Source organism: Schistocerca serialis, chromosome 9, assembly GCF_023864345.2.
Source record: "Schistocerca serialis cubense isolate TAMUIC-IGC-003099 chromosome 9, iqSchSeri2.2, whole genome shotgun sequence".
NCBI classification, from domain to species: Eukaryota; Metazoa; Arthropoda; class Insecta; order Orthoptera; family Acrididae; genus Schistocerca; species Schistocerca serialis.
The window spans coordinates 70,099,957-70,112,464 of record NC_064646.1 but is presented as its reverse complement, the minus strand read 5'-3'; the positions used below and the strand labels follow the sequence as shown (position 1 = coordinate 70,112,464).

Genomic DNA, 12,508 nt, shown 5'->3' with positions numbered 1-12,508 from the left:
AAGCTCACTTTCAACTGTCTATAAGCAACGTTACCGTACCGTACTTAAACCGTCACTTTGGCGCCGCGTAATCTCTGTTCTGCATCTGAACAGTTCCAGAACACATCTCTCTCTACTGCCAAATTCACACGCCAACCTGCATTGTCCGCGTTCTCGGGGACTTCCCTCACTTTTACACATTTTTAAATATTAATTTATACTACGCCAAGTTCTCTATTTAGAAATGGACATACCATAACATTACCATATTCAATTACAGTCATTATATATATATATATATATATATATATATATATATATATATATATATACATATATATAACAACAAAGATGATGTGACTTACCAGACGAAAGTGCTGGCAGGTCGATAGACACACAAACAAACACAAACATACACACAAAATTCAAGCTTTCGCAACCAACCGTTGCTTCGTCAGGAAAGAGGGAAGGAGAGGGAAAGACGAAAGGATGTGGGTTTTAAGGGAGAGGGTAAGGAGTCATTCCAATCCCAGGAGCAGACCGTGTGTCATCATACAAATAGATTAGTGGGACTGACAATAACAGCTCTGTGTCCTGCTCTAGCAAGTGGGCTATGTGCGCTACAGGATCCCAGGTGGCTGGTGCAGGTTCAGACATGCTGGAGGTTGTTTCTGCCGCAGGTAGAGAGGCCAGTGCAGGTCTCGACAAGATTGTGGCTGAGGTTGCTGCAGGTCCAGACACGGAAGAGATCAATATGTTGGCACTCGCCCCTGCAGGCTTGGACGTGTCGAATGTTGCTGCCGAACAAACAAGAGGAAGCTTTACAAATGGACCAAGACATGAAAACAACCAATAATAATAATAATAATAATAATAATAATAATAATAATAACTGTAGACAAGGATGTTATATGGGATACTTACTTTTCCATTACTTCCTGTTCTGCAAGACTGGGCTGGATAACAACTGTTACTGATGCTTCATGGTTCTTCTTCTTCTTCTTCCTCTTCTGCTGCTGCTGGTTAACTGAGCGAGATAGAGGTCACAGAGCTGCTGAATCTGCCCTATATCCCCACAATGACATCACCAGATACTGCCATCCTATTGGCTGAAGCCTATCATGTGACCATATTCAGGGTTCCTATTGGTTCGCACCCTTTTTTCTGGTCCGCCATCTTGGACTGTCACAGGAGGAAGTGATGAAAGATCGACAGTGCACTCTGGTGGCGATGTTGTGAACTAGGTCAGCTGGTCTCCAAACTTCAAGGTGAACAACTATGTTTCATTGTGGAATAGGGCGAAGTTGATGTGGGGTGTTAGACAGTTTCAAAAAAGGTATGCTGTTCCAGCACAAGCATCTATCTGCATGAGTAGTGAAAAGCATGATCATACCATTCCACTGCACTGCCTTTATTTGTCGAAAAGTATTCACCACATGCTCGTCCATTACTTTTTCTTTCCACTCATTGTGTAGGAGGCTATGGATACAGCCCTCAGCCTGTAATACACATATTAAATTCATCCCTGAAACTTCCTGGCAGATAAAAACTGTGTGACAGACCAAGACTCGAACTCAGGACCTATTGCGTTTCACAGGCCGACAGCACCCTCAGTAGTTGTGAACCAGGTCAGTTGGACTCTGCACCTCATGGTGAACACACTGGATGGAGCTACCGTCTATGACAACTCAAATTGTTTAAATAAACACTCCATACTTATGTCTATACATCCAGCAGCCCAGCACAGACTGGGCCCTTTTGGTGCCAATTCATGGATTGGGGAAGGTACAGTGGTGTGAGAGGGGGAGGGGAGGGGGCAGGGGAGGGATCAGGTGAGGGGAATGGGCGGGTTAGGTTAGTGGAGACAGCCGAATAGACCTATTTTCCCGCCAAAATTTCAGCTTACTGCAATGACGTCATTGCGACATAGCCTTATCTACAGCCGCCGTCTTAGGTCAACAATCTTGAATAAATGTGGCAACAATGCAGAGTGGGGTGTCACAGACTCTCTCGCGAAGAGACCATGAGTATAAAATCAGAGAGATTAGAGCCCACACAGAAGCATACCGACAATCCTTCTTTCCACGAACAATACGAGACTGGAATAGAAGGGAGAACCGATAGAGGTACACAAGGTACCCTCCGCCACACATCGTCAGGTGGCTTGCGGAGTATGGATGTAGTTCTACACTATTATGGTACAGAGAGAACTTTACTTTGTTGACAACGAGTATTTCTGCTGTTCAGATAGTAGAATAAGAGGTGAAGACAAAGAAGAGAAGATGTAATGATTGAACAGACGATACAGCAAACGCAGTGTGTGATAGTCTCTATGCTTATCAGCATGTAGCAGCGATATTTTCTCGCAGGCTGGTGTCATATGACCGAAAAAGCAAACGTTGCAAAGGTATCATACACAACCACTCATCGCGAGTTTCAACCGCATACACTTTCGTATGAAAGTCCTTGGAGAATGAAATCACCATCTTGATAATAAGAGGCGTCATTTGCCAGATATTACTGCTTGTTATGAAAAAATGAAATGTCGTGTGGTTAAGGCCTCCCGTTGGGTAGGTTGGTCGCCCGGTGCAAGTTGCCGACTTGCTCGTCGGTGGGCATGAAATGATGATGAGGACAACACAACACCCAGACCCTGAGAGGAGAAAATCTCCGATCCAGCCGGGAATCGAACCATGGCCCCCTTACACAGCATTCCGTCGCGCAGACCACGTAAGTATCGGGGCGGACACTACATATTAAATTTCAACACCAAATAATAATTTAACACGATAAACATGAATTGTTTTATTGACTTTTCAAATCAGTAAATTTCGTTGCAGCACTCTTATAACCAAAGGAAACAGTAGCTACCGCTTGCGAGATTCCTCCAGGCTTTAATAGCTCGCGAAATTAGTTCAAGGACCTTCTGCCGGTATAGCTAGAGCGCTGTGTTACAGTAAAACATGTGGGACTGATTTCCTGTTATCGACACGTGGTGGAACGTACGCAAGCTCTGCCGCCAGCCACTTACGTCGTTGATAGTGGACAGCTGACAACTGATGCGTCATGGTGAACTAGGTTATCTGCACGCGCTCGCTCTTACAGTATATAAGGCGAGAGCTGTGCATCCATGAGACACAGTGGTGCATCGCTTCGGTGCCCAGACTCCACTCGTAGACAACAACGGTGAGTGTTCACGCCGGACTGGCGCAACGCATTGTAACGGCGACGTCAGATTCAACAACAGTAAGGGCTAGAGTGAAACGGAGCTAAATGTCTCGTCCTGGAGGTTACTTGGTAATTATATGTATGTGATGTCTGTTCATTCGAACGTGTCTGAAAGAACAGACATTACATACATAATTAAGGAGATTACAGCCAAACATCCCTCACCGCAGATGAACTCGAGGCTAGAACTCTTATGGTAATTGCGGGATGATGCGTGTAGAGAGACTAATGAGCAGGATTACTATATCAGTAGTGTATGGTATAAGTCGAGAATTTGGGTCTGACTGGAAGTATGCTAGGGTAGTCCGTGTTGTGGTTGTGGTGACCACTGGGTCTGGATGGCGTACTGGTCTGCGCAACTGTCTAGCAAGCAGGAGACCAGGTTCGAAGCCCAGCTCAGCACAGATTTCCCATTTGTCCCAATGATATAAATCAATGTCCTGTGGTAGCTGATGATTTTAGTTCCTTTGTGGCTTTCTTCTGTAATTGTATACTTCTTGCTGTTTTATTTTACCACACAACTTTCGTTTCACATACATCACAAAGTGGTCTCTTTATGCATTCTAATCCCAAAGTTTCTTATGAGTTAATACTTTTCTTACAAAACACTTGAAATCAGAAAACGTGTGATACATAATTGCCAGCTTAGGGTTAAATGATAAAAGACAGTTTTGTCTCTTTCCCTCTATTAAATTAAATGTATTATGCAAATTTGAGATTAGGATAATAAATTCAACTCTTTCTAAAACATTTTGTTAAAATGTACCGATTTTCACAAAACACAAAAATGTTTATTTTCTTGTTAAATATAACAAATTCTTTGTGATATAAGACGTAGCACTTTCCTTAGCAGATGCTCTGTCGCTATGTTTACGTGGAGTTCCCAAAATGCTTCATCATGAAACGATTTTCCTATACCACTTCTGGTTAGACATGTAAAAAATACAGTAACGATAATGGAATTTCGCTCCTAGGTACCGGATTTCCTCCTCCACAGTCGATTTGCGCCCTTATGTGGACGCACAACCGTTTCTGACACGTGACCGATTTATCAGGTTACTCCTTGTTTTTAAAAAAAAATCCGCTAATCTACGTGAAGCAACTTTTGGGCAGTGATGGAGAAGTTGAAACTTTATACTCAGCATTTTTAATCGATCAGAAATGGTCGTCGTGCCGACTAAATTAACAACCAGAGGAGCTGATTTCCGAACAGCTGTAAAACAACTGATCGTGCAAAAAAATTGTGTAAAACAACCGACAACATCGGGAACCCGACATTTGACCAGGCTAGCAAAACCTCTTCAGGCCATAACATGTAAACAGGAAACAGTAAAAAAATGTTTTTTCCTTATCTGTATCAGTGATATCTGCGTAGGTTGCATTTTATCTTATCTGTGGTAGCTTTGTTTAGTTGTCAAATGACTATTATCTAAGAACCTGAGAAACTGTTCGTTATCAAACAAACATCATGAAAGTGTTTAGTATTTAATATTACCGTCAGGTTCTGTCATGAAAAAAGACGGAAAACATTCAGTGAGTGTTCAGCTACTCCTTCTAAAGTTTGTCGTTGCAAGAGCCTTCCTCCCAGGATTAATTAATTAAATTCAATGGTTTTTACAGCAACCAGTACAGCCATTACAACTGCTTATGTTAGTGACAACAACTAAATTTCAAAAACACAACTATTTTGTACAAAAAGATCACAAATTCAGCAGTTAATATGTCCGAGATCTATATCTACTTCTTGTACATAACGTACTATTGAACTCTCAATTTTGAGGTTGTTCTCACTCGTCAGTGTTTCAATATTTGTTGGCATTGTAATGGTTCTTTATTTACGTGACCATTACGGCACTCCAACCAGTAAAATCGTACTACTTTTCTGCGAAGTAACAGACATATTTTTGTGACAATATTCACATTTGGTTTTATTAATGTATAGGTACTCCGATGTATCGATATATTACAGTGATATGGTTCTTGTATGTATTCATTTCTTTGAGACTGTCATAATCTTTGACTTACTTGTAACCGTTTTGGTGGGAATGCGCACAGAGCAGTCTTTGTTTCACTTTGCAGAAGTTAAGTTGTTATTTCGCTTTGTAAAAGAACAGTCAAGTCTTGTGTTTGGTTAAAGTGGAAATTAAATACATGAAGATTGCTACAAAACTGTTTTCTTGATGATGTGACAATTAAGAAGAAGTATATGTGAATTTACAAGAAGTTTAATAAAAATGTGGATCGTGAACACCAAGTCAAAAATTATTTCTACCGTACCATTGTTCTGATCTGGGATTGTTTGATCATTAAGAATTTCCTGAAAAACGAATTTGTTAGGTCTTCAAATATTGCTAAAATACAGATATGGACCTTCTAGCAGTCAAAGTGGAATCACCCTAGAATCAACAAGATGTGCCATAACAACATCGACGAAATCTACATGGGAATCCATTCAAGATAAGTGCCAAAATTAATGACTTTGTTACAGTGACTCCATTATTTCCATTCTGACGATACCATAAACAGTCAATAACTTTGTTGTTGCCCGATAAAGCGAACATACGCTGCGTGAGCAACATTATTAATCTGATTTCTAACCTACTTTGCAAGTTGTGGTGTTGTTAGAGCATCTTCATTTTTAGAAGCTTTTCTCGCAGTTTATTTGATGTGGTATATATTTGTAACATCCCAATATGACATGATGATCTTCTTCGTCTTCTGCATGTTCACTACATGTGGGAGAATCTGTGACTAACAGGGAAACATTCGTGTCCAAACCTTATTCTGATAACTAATGTTACATATCTTCTTGGAAGATTTTTTTTGGCGTTCCACGGTTTCGTTAGTATAGTACGCTGTATTGAAGCGAACGAAAAACCATTTTTCTGCTCCAATGTCTGCCACTGGGCATCCCATTGCTCGTATGCCTCTTTCTTTGACACTTATAGAAAGTCGCAGTGTGGAAGCTTTATAAACAGCGGGTCCCCTTCTTTGATACCTTTTCTTTTTAGCAAGAGTATCTACTATTTCGTTATGCTGGATACCTGAGTGTCCCTTTACCCACATTAGATGAACAGATTTATTTTCTTTGGTGGCCTTTGTTATTAATTGTACCGCATCAAAAACATAGCTGTTACCAGGCTTCCACTTTCGACGTTCCAACTGCTCAAAAGCACTTTTGGAGTCAGTCGGATTTAGTATTCCGTTCACTTTTCTAGTTTCAAACTTAACTGTTTTTTTTTTTAATTCCTGTTACTTCTAGTGAATAAATACTACTAAATGCTGACAATAAAAGCTGTTTAGCTATCTGTGACCTAAAGCAATAATATGCACAACCAACTCCCTCATTTGTTTTACATCCGTCAGTATATGTGTGCAAAAAAATCTGGGCATTTTCTCTTCAGGTAATTTTTCACGTCACTGTGAGCTCTAAAGTCTTCACCAGTAAAGTCTGCTAGACAAGAAATTTCAGATTGAACAACTGTTGCCCGCACGATGTTCTTCACTTCACTTCACGTACTTCCAATGCTGATGTTAAGTCAATACTGACGTTAAGTCTGCGCCACTATCTCAGAAAACGAGCCTCTCCCACTCCCTTTTGTTGTGGTATCTGTTGCCGGTTATGGTACTCTACTTTCACTCATTTCTATGGTGCAATTTTCTCCTTAACATTGTATGCCCCCGATGGACAGGAGTTGGTAGCTACCTACATAAGAAGCTACGTACATGAGAAAGGGCGGAAGATTGAACTTCAACGTGCCGTCGACGTTGGGCTCATTCGAGATGAAGGTCGGATTCGGGAAGGATGGGAAAAAAAATCCAGCATGCACTTTCAATGGGCGCAACCCAGCAAGCATTCGGCTTAAGGAATTTAGGAAAATCACGGACGTGTTCAGCGTCTTACCAGTGCACAAGCTTAATCGGTATGTGAAGACACAGCAGCACGATATAAAGTGAGACTTGGGAGGACGACGGTTCAATCCCGCGTCCGGCCATCCTGATTTAGGTTTTCCGTGATTTCCCTAAATCGTTCCAGGCAAATGCCGGGATGGTTCCTTTGAAAGGACACGGCTACTTCCTTCCCCGTCCTACCCTAATCCAATGAGACCGATGACCTCGCTGTTTGGTCTCTTCCCCCAAAACAATCGAATCCAATCCAATCCATAAAGTGAGACACTGCGCACTTCTAAGGGATTATTGGGTTGGTGCATATCTTCGCAGCGTTTTTCAAAACAAAAAAAAAATGTTCAAATGTGTGTGAAATCTTATGGGACTTAACTGATAAAGTGATCAGTCCCTAAGCTTACACACTACTTAACCTAATTTACCATAAGGACAAGCACACCTACCCATGCCCGAGGGAGGACTCGAAGTCCGCGGCTCGTGGTCGTGCGGTAGCGTTCTCGCTTCCCGCGCTCGGGTTCCCGGGTTCGATTCCCGGCGGGGCCAGGGATTTTCTCTGCCTCGTGATGACTGGGTGTTGTGTGCTGTCCTTAGGTTAGTTAGGTTTAAGTAGTTCAAAGTTCTAGGGGACTGATGACCATAGATGTTAAGTCCCATAGTGCTCTGAGCCATTTTTTTTGAGGACTCGAACCTCCGCCGAAACCAGTCGCACAGTCAGCGTTTTTCCATAAGTTTAATAAACACAACAGATACACGTGTCAGACACTTTAGTCATCAATAATATATTCTCCTTCACTATTTACAACAGTGTGCCAATGCTGGGGTATCTTTCCTATTCCGCTGTTGTAGAAATCACCTGGTCTTGAGGCGAAGAAGTCGTCGAGCCAGGTTCTGAGGGCATTTTCATACAGAAAGGAAGTTTCTTGAGTGCTGTTCGGTAGAGAGAGGAAAAGGTGAAAATCTGAGGGCGCAAGATCAGGTGAATAAGGCTGGTGCGGAATGACTTCCCAAAGCATCTTGTGTGTAGTGTTTATCAGTCTAGCAGAATGCGGGCGGGCGTTGTCGTAGAATAGCATAACTTCACGCAGTCTTCCTGGTCGTTGTTCTTGGATTATGTCTGAAAATCGTCTCGCTTGTTGAGAATAAATGTCAGCGATGGTGGTTACACCTCGGGGAAGTATTTCGTAGTACACCACATCGCCGCAGTTTCACCAGATGCCCTCTGATGTTTGTACAGGGAGTTGCTGCTTTGTTTGGGCTCAGTCATTCCTTTATTTCCATTATGTTAGCATAAAGACACCATTTCTCGTCACCAGTAACGATACAGGATAGGAATGGTCGGTGTTGTTCACAAGCCAATTGAGGATGAACAATCAGGAACACACATATGGCCACCCACCGTTTTTCGTGATTTTCCCCTAGAGCATGCAGTAACCACACTCCAGTTTTTTGAAACCTCCTCATCGCATGCAAATGTCGCACGACGGTGGTACGATCACAGTTCGTCACATCTGCCAGACCTGGAGTACACTGACGTGAATCATTGCGGACTAATGCGTCTAGCGATCTTTATCAAGCCCTGAGGGTCGTGCAGAGTCACTACTGTCAAACGATCCTCCTTAAAACGAGAGATCCATTTTCTTGCCGTGCTCTATGCAGTGGCATTATCACCATATACGGCGCAAATACTGCTTGTTGCTTCTGCTGCTGTTATCCCTCTACCGAATTCAATCATAGGAAGGCCTCGGAAATATTCCGACACTTGGCACTCCATTTCCTACGTCCGCGGCTCCACACACTATCTCCAAATGGCAAAATGACAATATAGGAACTCAAATGGGAACAGTAAACTACAAATAAAGAATGGGATTCAATAAATAAACACACACCAAACGAAATACCAACATGCAAAACAAAAAGGCCACGAACGTATGTACCAAGCTAACATAGACTAATATTTACTGCAGGTTGGTGATTCGCAACTGTGTTCCGACCTTGAACTGTGGCCTTACGCGATTAATCATATCGATAAGCGGACGAGCAGCTCACTAAAACTGCATCTAACTCCGCTAGGAACTTTAAGGCATACGACGAGGGGTACTAAGCCTAACACTATCACCTCCCCACTTCCCATTGTTGGTGAGCATCCGTGAGAGCTCTCGTCTCTCTACTTTTACTTTCATCGTCATTTCGCGGTATTTACATAGGAGGAAGAAATGTAGTGACTGACTCATCTAGAAACGTTCGCTCTCGAAATTTTAACAGTAAACGACGGCGTCACCCGCAACGCTTCTCGTGTATCGTCTTCCACTAGAGTTGGATCAGCATCTCTGTGACGCTTTCGCGCATACTAAACGAACCTGTCACGAAACGTGCTGCTCTTCTTTGGATCTTCTCCATTTCATCTATCAGTCCTTTGAGGCATGGGTGCCAGACTACCGAACACTATTCAAGTACCGGTAGAGCGAGGGTTTTGGTATGCTACGTCATTCGCGAGTGGAGTCCTGAGGATTCTTCTAACGGATATCCTTCTGGCATCTCGCTTTCCTGTGATTTGTTTTTTGTCGTCGTTCCGTTTTCAAATGTTCAAATGTGTGTCAGATCTTATGGGACTAAATTGCTAAGGTCATCAGTGCCTAAGCTTACACACTATTTAACCTAAATTAGCCTAAGGACAAACACACACACACACACACACACCGCCGGCCGGAGTGGCCGTGCGGTTCTAGGCGCTACAGTCTGGAACCGAGCGACCGCTACGGTCGCAGGTTCGAACCCTGCCTCGGGCATGGATGTGTGTGATGTCCTTAATTAGTTCTAAGTTCTAGGCGACTGATGCCCTCAGAAGTTAAGTCGCATAGTGCTAAGAGCCATTTGAACCAAACACACACACCCATGCCCGTGGGAGGACTCGAACCTCCGCCGGGAGCAGCCGCACAGTCTATGACTGCAGCGCCTAGACCCCTCGGCTGATCCCGCGCGGCCGTTCCGTTTCAAATAGTTCTGTACGCACACATTATCTGATCAAAAGTATCCCGGTGCTCCCATGTAACGTCGAATTCACCTCCAGATATCACAAGAAGCGGGTCTGCCAATACGAAAGGAGCTAGGAAGCATTCTGTTGATAGTAAAGAAACAGTGGCAGCAGAGTGGAGCTGTCAAGAGAACTCGGGGACTTGGAATGTGGGCCAGCCATTGGATGACACCTGATTAACAAACCAAACAGGGGCATTTCAGCCCTTCTGATGCCGCCCAAGTCGACTGTTTGTGACGTAATTGTGAAGTGTAAACGCGAGGGAACAGCCACAGCTAAACCACGACACGACAGATCTCATACAGTGATGGACAGGGATGGTCGAGCATTACAGAGGGTGGTCAATCTAAGCGACACTTGAGGTAGTGTAAAGATCGACGCAACTTTGCAGTGTATTGCCAATGATGTATGACTGTGAGACGACCTTGAGGTGCCTATTTCCGAGACGGTCACTTTAGTGCAGTAGTAGTGGTGCAGGGTACCCTCCGAAATGCACCGTACAGCGGCTTGTGGAGTATGTATATAGATGGAGATGTAACGGTGATTATACACTACTGGCCATTAAAATTGCTACACCACGAAGACGACGTGCTACACACGCGAAATTAAACCGTCAGGAAGAAGATGCTGTGATATGCAAATGATTAGCTTTTCAGAGCATTCACACAAGGTTGGCGCCGGTGGCGACACCTACAACGTGCAGACATGAGGACAGTTTCCAACCGATTTCTCATACACAAACAGCAGTTGACCGGCGTTGCCTGGTGAAACGTTGTTGTATTGCCTCGTATAAGGAGGAGAAATGCGTAATGTCACGTTTCCGACTTTGATAAAGGTCGGATTGTAGCCTATCGCGATCGCGGTTTATCGTATCGCGACATTACTGCTCGCGTTGGTCGAGATCCAATGACTGTTAGCAGAATATGGAATCGGTGGGTTCAGGAGGGTACTATGGAACGCCGTGCTGGATCCCAACGGCATCGTATCACTAGCAGTCGAGACAACAACCATCTGCACGAACAGTTCGACGACGTTTGCAGCAGCATGGACTATCAGCTCGGAGACCATGGCTGCGGTTACCCTTGACGCTGCATCACAGACAGGAGCGCCTACGACGGTGTACTCAACGACGAACCTGTGTGCACGAATGGCAAAACGACATCTTTTCGGATGAATCCAGATTCTGATTACAGCATGATGATTGTCGCATCCGTGTTTGGCGACATCGCGGTGAACGCACCTTGGAAGCTTGTATTCGTCATCGCCATACTGGCGTATCACCCGGCGTGATGGTATTGTGTACTATTGGTTACACGTCTCGGTCACCTCTTGTTCGTATTGACGGCACTTTGAACAGTGGACGTTACATTTCAGATGTGTTACGACCCGTGGCCCTATCCTTTATTCGATCCCTGCGAAACCCTACATTTCAGCAGGATAATGCACGACCGCATGTTGCAGGTCCTGAAGGGGCCTTTGTGGATACAGAAAATGTTCGACTGCTGCCCTGGCCAGCACATTCTCCTGATCTCTGACTAACTGAAAACGTGTGGTCAATGGTGGCCGAGCAACTGGCTCGTCACAATACGCCAGTCACTACTATTGATGAACTGTGGTATCGTGTTGAAGCTGCATGGGCAGCTGTACCTGTACACGCCATCCAGGCTCTATTTGACTCAATGCCCAGGCGTATCAAGGCCGTTATTACAGCCATAGGTGGTTGTTCTGGGTACTGATTTCTCAGCATCTATGTATCCAAATTGCGTGAAAATGTTATCACATGTCAGTTCTAGTATAATACACTCCTGGAAAGGGAAAAAGAACACATTGACACCGGTGTGTCAGACCCACCATACTTGCTCCGGACACTGCGAGAGGGCTGTACAAGCAATGATCACACGCACGGCACAGCGGACACACCAGGAACCGCGGTGTTGGCCGTCGAATGGCGCTAGCTGCGCAGCATTTGTGCACCGCCGCCGTCAGTGTCAGCCAGTTTGCCGTGGCATACGGAGCTCCATCGCAGTCTTTAACACTGGTAGCATGCCGCGACAGCGTGGACGTGAACCGTATGTGCAGTTGACGGACTTTGAGCGAGGGATTATAGTGGGCATGCGGGAGGCCGGGTGGACGTACCGCCGAATTGCTCAACACGTGGGGCGTGAGCTCTCCACAGTACATCGATGTTGTCGCCAGTGGTCGGCGGAAGGTGCACGTGCCCGTCGACCTGGGACCGGACCACAGCGACGAACAGATGCACGCCAAGACCGTAGGATCCTACGCAGTGCCGTAGGGGACCGCACCGCCACTTCCCAGCAAATTAGGGACACTGTTGCTCCTGGGGTATCGGCGAGGACCATTCGC

The 12,508-nt window shown here is 44.5% G+C and overlaps 1 protein-coding gene across 3 annotated transcripts in view; it reads left to right on the top strand.

Annotated features, from left to right (window-relative positions):
• The first annotated feature begins 3,123 nt into the window (after nt 1-3,123).
• The window catches only part of LOC126418882 (cytochrome P450 6j1-like), a 48,266-nt gene continuing 38,881 nt past the window's right edge, over nt 3,124-12,508 (top strand). For 2 of the 3 annotated variants that reach the window (XM_050085885.1, XM_050085883.1), the window contains exon 1: nt 3,124-3,165. The gene's annotated coding sequence lies outside the window, so the exon portion shown is untranslated. The remainder of the gene's footprint in view (nt 3,166-12,508) is intronic. The other variant, XM_050085884.1, reaches the window with a different exon arrangement.